The sequence below is a fragment of the Ipomoea nil genome, unplaced genomic scaffold, assembly GCF_001879475.1.
Source record: "Ipomoea nil cultivar Tokyo-kokei standard unplaced genomic scaffold, Asagao_1.1 scaffold3056, whole genome shotgun sequence".
Lineage (NCBI taxonomy): Eukaryota > Viridiplantae > Streptophyta > Magnoliopsida > Solanales > Convolvulaceae > Ipomoea > Ipomoea nil.
The window spans coordinates 1529878-1541116 of record NW_017619484.1 but is presented as its reverse complement, the minus strand read 5'-3'; the positions used below and the strand labels follow the sequence as shown (position 1 = coordinate 1541116).

Below are 11239 nucleotides of genomic sequence, written 5' to 3'. Positions count from 1 at the left end.
AATTTACCATAATTAAATAATTTGACCAATTATAAAGAAAGATTATTAAATAATGCACGGGACAATTTTTTAATTAACAAATTTTAAAAATTCATTACTAAAACATAAGGTTCTCATAGTTTTTTCTTAGAAACTATTTAATAAAGCATTTTTTTAAAAAATTGGTGGGCCAAACCGCCTACGGCAGTTTGCGGTGGATAGATCTCGAAAAAATACGCGATTTCAAAAAAACATTTGTCCAAAACGGACAACCGAGTCAAAAGTTATGCTTTGCCGAACTTTTGACACTTTACAACTTAAAATAAATAAAAAAAATTAATCACCGGTTCAGCCGGCGAGGCAGCCGCGAAGGAGGCCGATTCCGGCCTTCCAAGTCGCGGCCAGCGGCGCGATTTTTGCAACACTGATATATAGTATAGATATAGATTAGAATAGGAATAGTATTACACAATTTTATAATATTAGAATAGAATTTTAACCCAGAATTATTGTAGAAATCAATATATTTTATTAGGAAGAGAGATTTTTTAGGAATTGGTCCACTCAACTGTGTGGACAATGGTCCACGGTATAACAATCGCCTTTGCACGATCTTGCATTATCAAGTGGCCTACAAAAATATCATTTCAATTCAAATACAATTCTATTTGACAATATACACTCAATATGTGAGACATGCTATTCAATTTCATTTTATACATACTGCAGTTTCGTTTCAACACAACTAAAGTATCATTTCAATTCAATTACATTTTCATTTGACAATATATGCGAGACAAATTATTCAGTTTAATTTGAAACACACTGTAGTTTCATTTTATTATAAACACACAAAAAATACGAGATCTGTTAAAATTTAACGGCGGTAATTCTTTACTTAAAGACACGACGCCATTTTCGGAACATGGTCCACTCAACTGTGTGGACCATGGTCCACGGTATAACAATCGTCTTTGCACACCATTGATCTTGCATTATCTAGTGGCCTACAATTCCTTAACACAAATGCACTGGTAATTTAAAAAAGGAACGTACGGGGACGTAATGGTCATTGCCATGTATCAATGTGGGGTGGTGGCGCAGTTGGCTAGCGCGTAGGTCTCATAGCTTCTGAGTGATCCTGAGGTCGAGAGTTCGAGCCTCTCTCACCCCATATTCTAAAATGTGGTTTTTCCCCTCGCCGTGAACTAGCAGTGCAAAAAATAAAAGAACAAAAAATAGTTTCCGTTGCCGGGAATTGAACCCGGGTCTCTCGGGTGAGAGCCGAGTATCCTAACCAACTAGACTACAACAGATTCATTGTTCCACTTTTTCATCTTCTGAATATCGGCAAAATTTGACTGTGGACCTTGGTCCACACAGCTGTGTGGACCATTGTCCAAAACGGAGTCGTTTCTTTTAATGAAAATAAACGGCACCGCACCCGTTCTGTGTAATTAGTTCGGTTTGTATAACATATCCAGTTTCATTTTATTTATATTGTAGTTTCATATCAGCACAACTAAAGTTTCATTTTGTTTCAACTGCAGTTCCATTCGACATTATATGTACAATAGTCTTATTACAATGAGACTTGTTATTGAATTCTATTTTATACTCACTGTAGTATTGTTACAACACCACTAAATTATAATTCTAATTCAACTACGATTTCATTTTATATACACTGTAGTTTCATTAAAACACAACTAAAGTATCATTTTGATATAACCACAGTCTCATTTGACAATATAACACTCAATACGTGAGACATGTTATTCAGTTTCCTTTTATACATGCTGTAGTTTCATTTCAGCAAAACTAAAGTATCATTTCAATTCAAATACAATTCTATTTGACAATATACACTCAATATGTGAGACATGCTATTCAATTTCATTTTATACATACTGCAGTTTCGTTTCAACACAACTAAAGTATCATTTCAATTCAATTACATTTTCATTTGACAATATATGCGAGACAAATTATTCAGTTTAATTTGAAACACATTGTAGTTTCATTTTATTATAAACACACAAAAAATACGAGATCTGTTAAAATTTAACGGCGGTAATTCTTTACTTAAAGACACGACGCCATTTTCGGAACGTGGTCCACTCAACTGTGTGGACCATGGTCCACGGTATAACAATCGTCTTTGCACACCATTGATCTTGCATTATCTAGTGGCCTACAATTCCTTAACACAAATGCACTGGTAATTTAAAAAAGGAACGTACGGGGACGTAATGGTCATTGCCACGTATCAACGTGGGGTGGTGGCGCAGTTGGCTAGCGCGTAGGTCTCATAGCTTCTGAGTGATCCTGAGGTCGAGAGTTCGAGCCTCTCTCACCCCATATTCTAAAATGTGGTTTTTCCCCTCGCCGTGAACTAGCAGTGCAAAAAATAAAAGAACAAAAAATAGTTTCCGTTACCGGGAATTGAACCCGGGTCTCTCAGGTGAGAGCCGAGTATCCTAACCAACTAGACTACAACGGATTCATTGTTCCACTTTTTCATCTTCTGAATATCGGCAAAATTTGACTGTGGACCTTGGTCCACACAGCTGTGTGGACCATTCTCCAAAACGGAGTCGTTTCTTTTAATGAAAATAAACGGCACCGCACCCGTTCTGTGTAATTAGTTCGGTTTGTATAACATATCCAGTTTCATTTTATTTATATTGTAGTTTCATATCAGCACAACTAAAGTTTCATTTTGTTTCAACTGCAGTTCCATTCGACATTATATGTACAATAGTCTTATTACAATGAGACTTGTTATTGAATTCTATTTTATACTCACTGTAGTATTGTTACAACACCACTAAATTATAATTCTAATTCAACTACGATTTCATTTTATATACACTGTAGTTTCATTAAAACACAACTAAAGTATCATTTTGATATAACCACAGTCTCATTTGACAATATAACACTCAATACGTGAGACATGTTATTCAGTTTCCTTTTATACATGCTGTAGTTTCATTTCAGCAAAACTAAAGTATCATTTCAATTCAAATACAATTCTATTTGACAATATACACTCAATATGTGAGACATGCTATTCAATTTCATTTTATACATACTGCAGTTTCGTTTCAACACAACTAAAGTATCATTTCAATTCAATTACATTTTCATTTGACAATATATGCGAGACAAATTATTCAGTTTAATTTGAAACACACTGTAGTTTCATTTTATTATAAACACACAAAAAATACGAGATCTGTTAAAATTTAACGGCGGTAATTCTTTACTTAAAGACACGACGCCATTTTCGGAACGTGGTCCACTCAACTGTGTGGACCATGGTCCACGGTATAACAATCGTCTTTGCACACCATTGATCTTGCATTATCTAGTGGCCTACAATTCCTTAACACAAATGCACTGGTAATTTAAAAAAGGAACGTACGGGGACGTAATGGTCATTGCCACGTATCAACGTGGGGTGGTGGCGCAGTTGGCTAGCGCGTAGGTCTCATAGCTTCTGAGTGATCCTGAGGTCGAGAGTTCGAGCCTCTCTCACCCCATATTCTAAAATGTGGTTTTTCCCCTCGCCGTGAACTAGCAGTGCAAAAAATAAAAGAACAAAAAATAGTTTCCGTTGCCGGGAATTGAACCCGGGTCTCTCGGGTGAGAGCCGAGTATCCTAACCAACTAGACTACAACGGATTCATTGTTCCACTTTTTCATCTTCTGAATATCGGCAAAATTTGACTGTGGACCATTGTCCAAAACGGAGTCGTTTCTTTTAATGAAAATAAACGGCACCGCACCCGTTCTGTGTAATTAGTTCGGTTTGTATAACATATCCAGTTTCATTTTATTTATATTGTAGTTTCATATCAGCACAACTAAAGTTTCATTTTGTTTCAACTGCAGTTCCATTCGACATTATATGTACAATAGTCTTATTACAATGAGACTTGTTATTGAATTCTATTTTATACTCACTGTAGTATTGTTACAACACCACTAAATTATAATTCTAATTCAACTACGATTTCATTTTATATACACTGTAGTTTCATTAAAACACAACTAAAGTATCATTTTGATATAACCACAGTCTCATTTGACAATATAACACTCAATACGTGAGACATGTTATTCAGTTTCCTTTTATACATGCTGTAGTTTCATTTCAGCAAAACTAAAGTATCATTTCAATTCAAATACAATTCTATTTGACAATATACACTCAATATGTGAGACATGCTATTCAATTTCATTTTATACATACTGCAGTTTCGTTTCAACACAACTAAAGTATCATTTCAATTCAATTACATTTTCATTTGACAATATATGCGAGACAAATTATTCAGTTTAATTTGAAACACACTGTAGTTTCATTTTATTATAAACACACAAAAAATACGAGATCTGTTAAAATTTAACGGCGGTAATTCTTTACTTAAAGACACGACGCCATTTTCGGAACGTGGTCCACTCAACTGTGTGGACCATGGTCCACGGTATAACAATCGTCTTTGCACACCATTGATCTTGCATTATCTAGTGGCCTACAATTCCTTAACACAAATGCACTGGTAATTTAAAAAAGGAACGTACGGGGACGTAATGGTTATTGCCACGTATCAACGTGGGGTGGTGGCGCAGTTGGCTAGCGCGTAGGTCTCATAGCTTCTGAGTGATCCTGAGGTCGAGAGTTCGAGCCTCTCTCACCCCATATTCTAAAATGTGGTTTTTCCCCTCGCCGTGAACTAGCAGTGCAAAAAATAAAAGAACAAAAAATAGTTTCCGTTGCCGGGAATTGAACCCGGGTCTCTCGGGTGAGAGCCGAGTATCCTAACCAACTAGACTACAACAGATTCATTGTTCCACTTTTTCATCTTCTGAATATCGGCAAAATTTGACTGTGGACCTTGGTCCACACAGCTGTGTGGACCATTGTCCAAAACGGAGTCGTTTCTTTTAATGAAAATAAACGGCACCGCACCCGTTCTGTGTAATTAGTTCGGTTTGTATAACATATCCAGTTTCATTTTATTTATATTGTAGTTTCATATCAGCACAACTAAAGTTTCATTTTGTTTCAACTGCAGTTCCATTCGACATTATATGTACAATAGTCTTATTACAATGAGACTTGTTATTGAATTCTATTTTATACTCACTGTAGTATTGTTACAACACCACTAAATTATAATTCTAATTCAACTACGATTTCATTTTATATACACTGTAGTTTCATTAAAACACAACTAAAGTATCATTTTGATATAACCACAGTCTCATTTGACAATATAACACTCAATACGTGAGACATGTTATTCAGTTTCCTTTTATACATGCTGTAGTTTCATTTCAGCAAAACTAAAGTATCATTTCAATTCAAATACAATTCTATTTGACAATATACACTCAATATGTGAGACATGCTATTCAATTTCATTTTATACATACTGCAGTTTCGTTTCAACACAACTAAAGTATCATTTCAATTCAATTACATTTTCATTTGACAATATATGCGAGACAAATTATTCAGTTTAATTTGAAACACACTGTAGTTTCATTTTATTATAAACACACAAAAAATACGAGATCTGTTAAAATTTAACGGCGGTAATTCTTTACTTAAAGACACGACTCCATTTTCGGAACGTGGTCCACTCAACTGTGTGGACCATGGTCCACGGTATAACAATCGTCTTTGCACACCATTGATCTTGCATTATCTAGTGGCCTACAATTCCTTAACACAAATGCACTGGTAATTTAAAAAAGGAACGTACGGGGACGTAATGGTCATTGCCACGTATCAACGTGGGGTGGTGGCGCAGTTGGCTAGCGCGTAGGTCTCATAGCTTCTGAGTGATCCTGAGGTCGAGAGTTCGAGCCTCTCTCACCCCATATTCTAAAATGTGGTTTTTCCCCTCGCCGTGAACTAGCAGTGCAAAAAATAAAAGAACAAAAAATAGTTTCCGTTACCGGGAATTGAACCCGGGTCTCTCAGGTGAGAGCCGAGTATCCTAACCAACTAGACTACAACGGATTCATTGTTCCACTTTTTCATCTTCTGAATATCGGCAAAATTTGACTGTGGACCTTGGTCCACACAGCTGTGTGGACCATTCTCCAAAACGGAGTCGTTTCTTTTAATGAAAATAAACGGCACCGCACCCGTTCTGTGTAATTAGTTCGGTTTGTATAACATATCCAGTTTCATTTTATTTATATTGTAGTTTCATATCAGCACAACTAAAGTTTCATTTTGTTTCAACTGCAGTTCCATTCGACATTATATGTACAATAGTCTTATTACAATGAGACTTGTTATTGAATTCTATTTTATACTCACTGTAGTATTGTTACAACACCACTAAATTATAATTCTAATTCAACTACGATTTCATTTTATATACACTGTAGTTTCATTAAAACACAACTAAAGTATCATTTTGATATAACCACAGTCTCATTTGACAATATAACACTCAATACGTGAGACATGTTATTCAGTTTCCTTTTATACATGCTGTAGTTTCATTTCAGCAAAACTAAAGTATCATTTCAATTCAAATACAATTCTATTTGACAATATACACTCAATATGTGAGACATGCTATTCAATTTCATTTTATACATACTGCAGTTTCGTTTCAACACAACTAAAGTATCATTTCAATTCAATTACATTTTCATTTGACAATATATGCGAGACAAATTATTCAGTTTAATTTGAAACACACTGTAGTTTCATTTTATTATAAACACACAAAAAATACGAGATCTGTTAAAATTTAACGGGCGGTAATTCTTTACTTAAAGACACGACGCCATTTTCGGAACGTGGTCCACTCAACTGTGTGGACCATGGTCCACGGTATAACAATCGTCTTTGCACACCATTGATCTTGCATTATCTAGTGGCCTACAATTCCTTAACACAAATGCACTGGTAATTTAAAAAAGGAACGTACGGGGACGTAATGGTTATTGCCACGTATCAACGTGGGGTGGTGGCGCAGTTGGCTAGCGCGTAGGTCTCATAGCTTCTGAGTGATCCTGAGGTCGAGAGTTCGAGCCTCTCTCACCCCATATTCTAAAATGTGGTTTTTCCCCTCGCCGTGAACTAGCAGTGCAAAAAATAAAAGAACAAAAAATAGTTTCCGTTGCCGGGAATTGAACCCGGGTCTCTCGGGTGAGAGCCGAGTATCCTAACCAACTAGACTACAACAGATTCATTGTTCCACTTTTTCATCTTCTGAATATCGGCAAAATTTGACTGTGGACCTTGGTCCACACAGCTGTGTGGACCATTGTCCAAAACGGAGTCGTTTCTTTTAATGAAAATAAACGGCACCGCACCCGTTCTGTGTAATTAGTTCGGTTTGTATAACATATCCAGTTTCATTTTATTTATATTGTAGTTTCATATCAGCACAACTAAAGTTTCATTTTGTTTCAACTGCAGTTCCATTCGACATTATATGTACAATAGTCTTATTACAATGAGACTTGTTATTGAATTCTATTTTATACTCACTGTAGTATTGTTACAACACCACTAAATTATAATTCTAATTCAACTACGATTTCATTTTATATACACTGTAGTTTCATTAAAACACAACTAAAGTATCATTTTGATATAACCACAGTCTCATTTGACAATATAACACTCAATACGTGAGACATGTTATTCAGTTTCCTTTTATACATGTTGTAGTTTCATTTCAGCAAAACTAAAGTATCATTTCAATTCAAATACAATTCTATTTGACAATATACACTCAATATGTGAGACATGCTATTCAATTTCATTTTATACATACTGCAGTTTCGTTTCAACACAACTAAAGTATCATTTCAATTCAATTACATTTTCATTTGACAATATATGCGAGACAAATTATTCAGTTTAATTTGAAACACACTGTAGTTTCATTTTATTATAAACACACAAAAAATACGAGATCTGTTAAAATTTAACGGCGGTAATTCTTTACTTAAAGACACGACTCCATTTTTCGGAACGTGGTCCACTCAACTGTGTGGACCATGGTCCACGGTATAACAATCGTCTTTGCACACCATTGATCTTGCATTATCTAGTGGCCTACAATTCCTTAACACAAATGCACTGGTAATTTAAAAAAGGAACGTACGGGGACGTAATGGTCATTGCCACGTATCAACGTGGGGTGGTGGCGCAGTTGGCTAGCGCGTAGGTCTCATAGCTTCTGAGTGATCCTGAGGTCGAGAGTTCGAGCCTCTCTCACCCCATATTCTAAAATGTGGTTTTTCCCCTCGCCGTGAACTAGCAGTGCAAAAAATAAAAGAACAAAAAATAGTTTCCGTTACCGGGAATTGAACCCGGGTCTCTCAGGTGAGAGCCGAGTATCCTAACCAACTAGACTACAACGGATTCATTGTTCCACTTTTTCATCTTCTGAATATCGGCAAAATTTGACTGTGGACCTTGGTCCACACAGCTGTGTGGACCATTCTCCAAAACGGAGTCGTTTCTTTTAATGAAAATAAACGGCACCGCACCCGTTCTGTGTAATTAGTTCGGTTTGTATAACATATCCAGTTTCATTTTATTTATATTGTAGTTTCATATCAGCACAACTAAAGTTTCATTTTGTTTCAACTGCAGTTCCATTCGACATTATATGTACAATAGTCTTATTACAATGAGACTTGTTATTGAATTCTATTTTATACTCACTGTAGTATTGTTACAACACCACTAAATTATAATTCTAATTCAACTACGATTTCATTTTATATACACTGTAGTTTCATTAAAACACAACTAAAGTATCATTTTGATATAACCACAGTCTCATTTGACAATATAACACTCAATACGTGAGACATGTTATTCAGTTTCCTTTTATACATGCTGTAGTTTCATTTCAGCAAAACTAAAGTATCATTTCAATTCAAATACAATTCTATTTGACAATATACACTCAATATGTGAGACATGCTATTCAATTTCATTTTATACATACTGCAGTTTCGTTTCAACACAACTAAAGTATCATTTCAATTCAATTACATTTTCATTTGACAATATATGCGAGACAAATTATTCAGTTTAATTTGAAACACACTGTAGTTTTCATTTTATTATAAACACACAAAAAATACGAGATCTGTTAAAATTTAACGGCGGTAATTCTTTACTTAAAGACACGACGCCATTTTCGGAACGTGGTCCACTCAACTGTGTGGACCATGGTCCACGGTATAACAATCGTCTTTGCACACCATTGATCTTGCATTATCTAGTGGCCTACAATTCCTTAACACAAATGCACTGGTAATTTAAAAAAGGAACGTACGGGGACGTAATGGTTATTGCCACGTATCAACGTGGGGTGGTGGCGCAGTTGGCTAGCGCGTAGGTCTCATAGCTTCTGAGTGATCCTGAGGTCGAGAGTTCGAGCCTCTCTCACCCCATATTCTAAAATGTGGTTTTTCCCCTCGCCGTGAACTAGCAGTGCAAAAATAAAAGAACAAAAAATAGTTTCCGTTGCCGGGAATTGAACCCGGGTCTCTCGGGTGAGAGCCGAGTATCCTAACCAACTAGACTACAACGGATTCATTGTTCCACTTTTTCATCTTCTGAATATCGGCAAAATTTGACTGTGGACCTTGGTCCACACAGCTGTGTGGACCATTGTCCAAAACGGAGTCGTTTCTTTTAATGAAAATAAACGGCACCGCACCCGTTCTGTGTAATTAGTTCGGTTTGTATAACATATCCAGTTTCATTTTATTTATATTGTAGTTTCATATCAGCACAACTAAAGTTTCATTTTGTTTCAACTGCAGTTCCATTCGACATTATATGTACAATAGTCTTATTACAATGAGACTTGTTATTGAATTCTATTTTATACTCACTGTAGTATTGTTACAACACCACTAAATTATAATTCTAATTCAACTACGATTTCATTTTATATACACTGTAGTTTCATTAAAACACAACTAAAGTATCATTTTGATATAACCACAGTCTCATTTGACAATATAACACTCAATACGTGAGACATGTTATTCAGTTTTCCTTTTATACATGCTGTAGTTTCATTTCAGCAAAACTAAAGTATCATTTCAATTCAAATACAATTCTATTTGACAATATACACTCAATATGTGAGACATGCTATTCAATTTCATTTTATACATACTGCAGTTTCGTTTCAACACAACTAAAGTATCATTTCAATTCAATTACATTTTCATTTGACAATATATGCGAGACAAATTATTCAGTTTAATTTGAAACACACTGTAGTTTCATTTTATTATAAACACACAAAAAATACGAGATCTGTTAAAATTTAACGGCGGTAATTCTTTACTTAAAGACACGACGCCATTTTCGGAACGTGGTCCACTCAACTGTGTGGACCATGGTCCACGGTATAACAATCGTCTTTGCACACCATTGATCTTGCATTATCTAGTGGCCTACAATTCCTTAACACAAATGCACTGGTAATTTAAAAAAGGAACGTACGGGACGTAATGGTCATTGCCACGTATCAACGTGGGGTGGTGCGCAGTTGGCTAGCGCGTAGGTCTCATAGCTTCTGAGTGATCCTGAGGTCGAGAGTTCGAGCCTCTCTCACCCCATATTCCAAAATGTGGTTTTTCCCCTCGCCGTGAACTAGCAGTGCAAAAAATAAAAGAACAAAAATAGTTTTCCGTTGCCGGGAATTGAACCCGGGTCTCTCGGGTGAGAGCCGAGTATCCTAACCAACTAGACTACAACGATTCATTGTTCCACTTTTTCATCTTCTGAATATCGGCAAAATTTGACTGTGGACCTTGGTCCACACAGCTGTGTGGACCATTGTCCAAAACGGAGTCGTTTCTTTTAATGAAAATAAACGGCACCGCACCCGTTCTGTGTAATTAGTTCGGTTTTGTATAACATATCCAGTTTCATTTTATTTATATTGTAGTTTCATATCAGCACAACTAAAGTTTCATTTTGTTTCAACTGCAGTTCCATTCGACATTATATGTACAATAGTCTTATTACAATGAGACTTGTTATTGAATTCTATTTTATACTCACTGTAGTATTGTTACAACACCACTAAATTATAATTCTAATTCAACTACGATTTCATTTTATATACACTGTAGTTTCATTAAAACAAACTAAAGTATCATTTTGATATAACCACAGTCTCATTTGACAATATAACACTCAATACGTGAGACATGTTATTCAGTTTCC

General features: G+C 35.6%; 17 non-coding genes across 17 annotated transcripts; 8 read left to right on the top strand and 9 right to left on the bottom strand.

The window, feature by feature from the left end:
- Positions 1–1068: 1068 nt before the first annotated feature.
- Positions 1069–1153, top strand: TRNAM-CAU. The gene is given in 2 exon segments: positions 1069–1106; positions 1118–1153. It is a non-coding gene; the product is annotated as a tRNA-Met (tRNA).
- A 69-nt stretch (positions 1154–1222) lies between these two features.
- On the bottom strand, positions 1223–1295 carry TRNAE-CUC. Its single transcript has one exon. It is a non-coding gene; the product is annotated as a tRNA-Glu (tRNA).
- A 960-nt stretch (positions 1296–2255) lies between these two features.
- On the top strand, positions 2256–2340 carry TRNAM-CAU. The gene is given in 2 exon segments: positions 2256–2293; positions 2305–2340. It is a non-coding gene; the product is annotated as a tRNA-Met (tRNA).
- A 69-nt stretch (positions 2341–2409) lies between these two features.
- TRNAE-CUC lies at positions 2410–2482 on the bottom strand. The gene has a single exon. It is a non-coding gene; the product is annotated as a tRNA-Glu (tRNA).
- Positions 2483–3442: 960 nt separating this feature from the next.
- Positions 3443–3527, top strand: TRNAM-CAU. Its single transcript is given in 2 exon segments — positions 3443–3480; positions 3492–3527. It is a non-coding gene; the product is annotated as a tRNA-Met (tRNA).
- Positions 3528–3596: 69 nt separating this feature from the next.
- On the bottom strand, positions 3597–3669 carry TRNAE-CUC. Its single transcript has one exon. It is a non-coding gene; the product is annotated as a tRNA-Glu (tRNA).
- Positions 3670–4605: 936 nt separating this feature from the next.
- TRNAM-CAU lies at positions 4606–4690 on the top strand. The gene is given in 2 exon segments: positions 4606–4643; positions 4655–4690. It is a non-coding gene; the product is annotated as a tRNA-Met (tRNA).
- A 69-nt stretch (positions 4691–4759) lies between these two features.
- TRNAE-CUC lies at positions 4760–4832 on the bottom strand. Its single transcript has one exon. It is a non-coding gene; the product is annotated as a tRNA-Glu (tRNA).
- Positions 4833–5792: 960 nt separating this feature from the next.
- TRNAM-CAU lies at positions 5793–5877 on the top strand. Its single transcript is given in 2 exon segments — positions 5793–5830; positions 5842–5877. It is a non-coding gene; the product is annotated as a tRNA-Met (tRNA).
- A 69-nt stretch (positions 5878–5946) lies between these two features.
- Positions 5947–6019, bottom strand: TRNAE-CUC. The gene has a single exon. It is a non-coding gene; the product is annotated as a tRNA-Glu (tRNA).
- A 961-nt stretch (positions 6020–6980) lies between these two features.
- On the top strand, positions 6981–7065 carry TRNAM-CAU. The gene is given in 2 exon segments: positions 6981–7018; positions 7030–7065. It is a non-coding gene; the product is annotated as a tRNA-Met (tRNA).
- A 69-nt stretch (positions 7066–7134) lies between these two features.
- Positions 7135–7207, bottom strand: TRNAE-CUC. Its single transcript has one exon. It is a non-coding gene; the product is annotated as a tRNA-Glu (tRNA).
- A 961-nt stretch (positions 7208–8168) lies between these two features.
- Positions 8169–8253, top strand: TRNAM-CAU. The gene is given in 2 exon segments: positions 8169–8206; positions 8218–8253. It is a non-coding gene; the product is annotated as a tRNA-Met (tRNA).
- A 69-nt stretch (positions 8254–8322) lies between these two features.
- On the bottom strand, positions 8323–8395 carry TRNAE-CUC. Its single transcript has one exon. It is a non-coding gene; the product is annotated as a tRNA-Glu (tRNA).
- A 961-nt stretch (positions 8396–9356) lies between these two features.
- Positions 9357–9441, top strand: TRNAM-CAU. The gene is given in 2 exon segments: positions 9357–9394; positions 9406–9441. It is a non-coding gene; the product is annotated as a tRNA-Met (tRNA).
- Positions 9442–9509: 68 nt separating this feature from the next.
- Positions 9510–9582, bottom strand: TRNAE-CUC. Its single transcript has one exon. It is a non-coding gene; the product is annotated as a tRNA-Glu (tRNA).
- Positions 9583–10695: 1113 nt separating this feature from the next.
- On the bottom strand, positions 10696–10768 carry TRNAE-CUC. The gene has a single exon. It is a non-coding gene; the product is annotated as a tRNA-Glu (tRNA).
- Between the last annotated feature and the right edge of the window lie 471 nt (positions 10769–11239).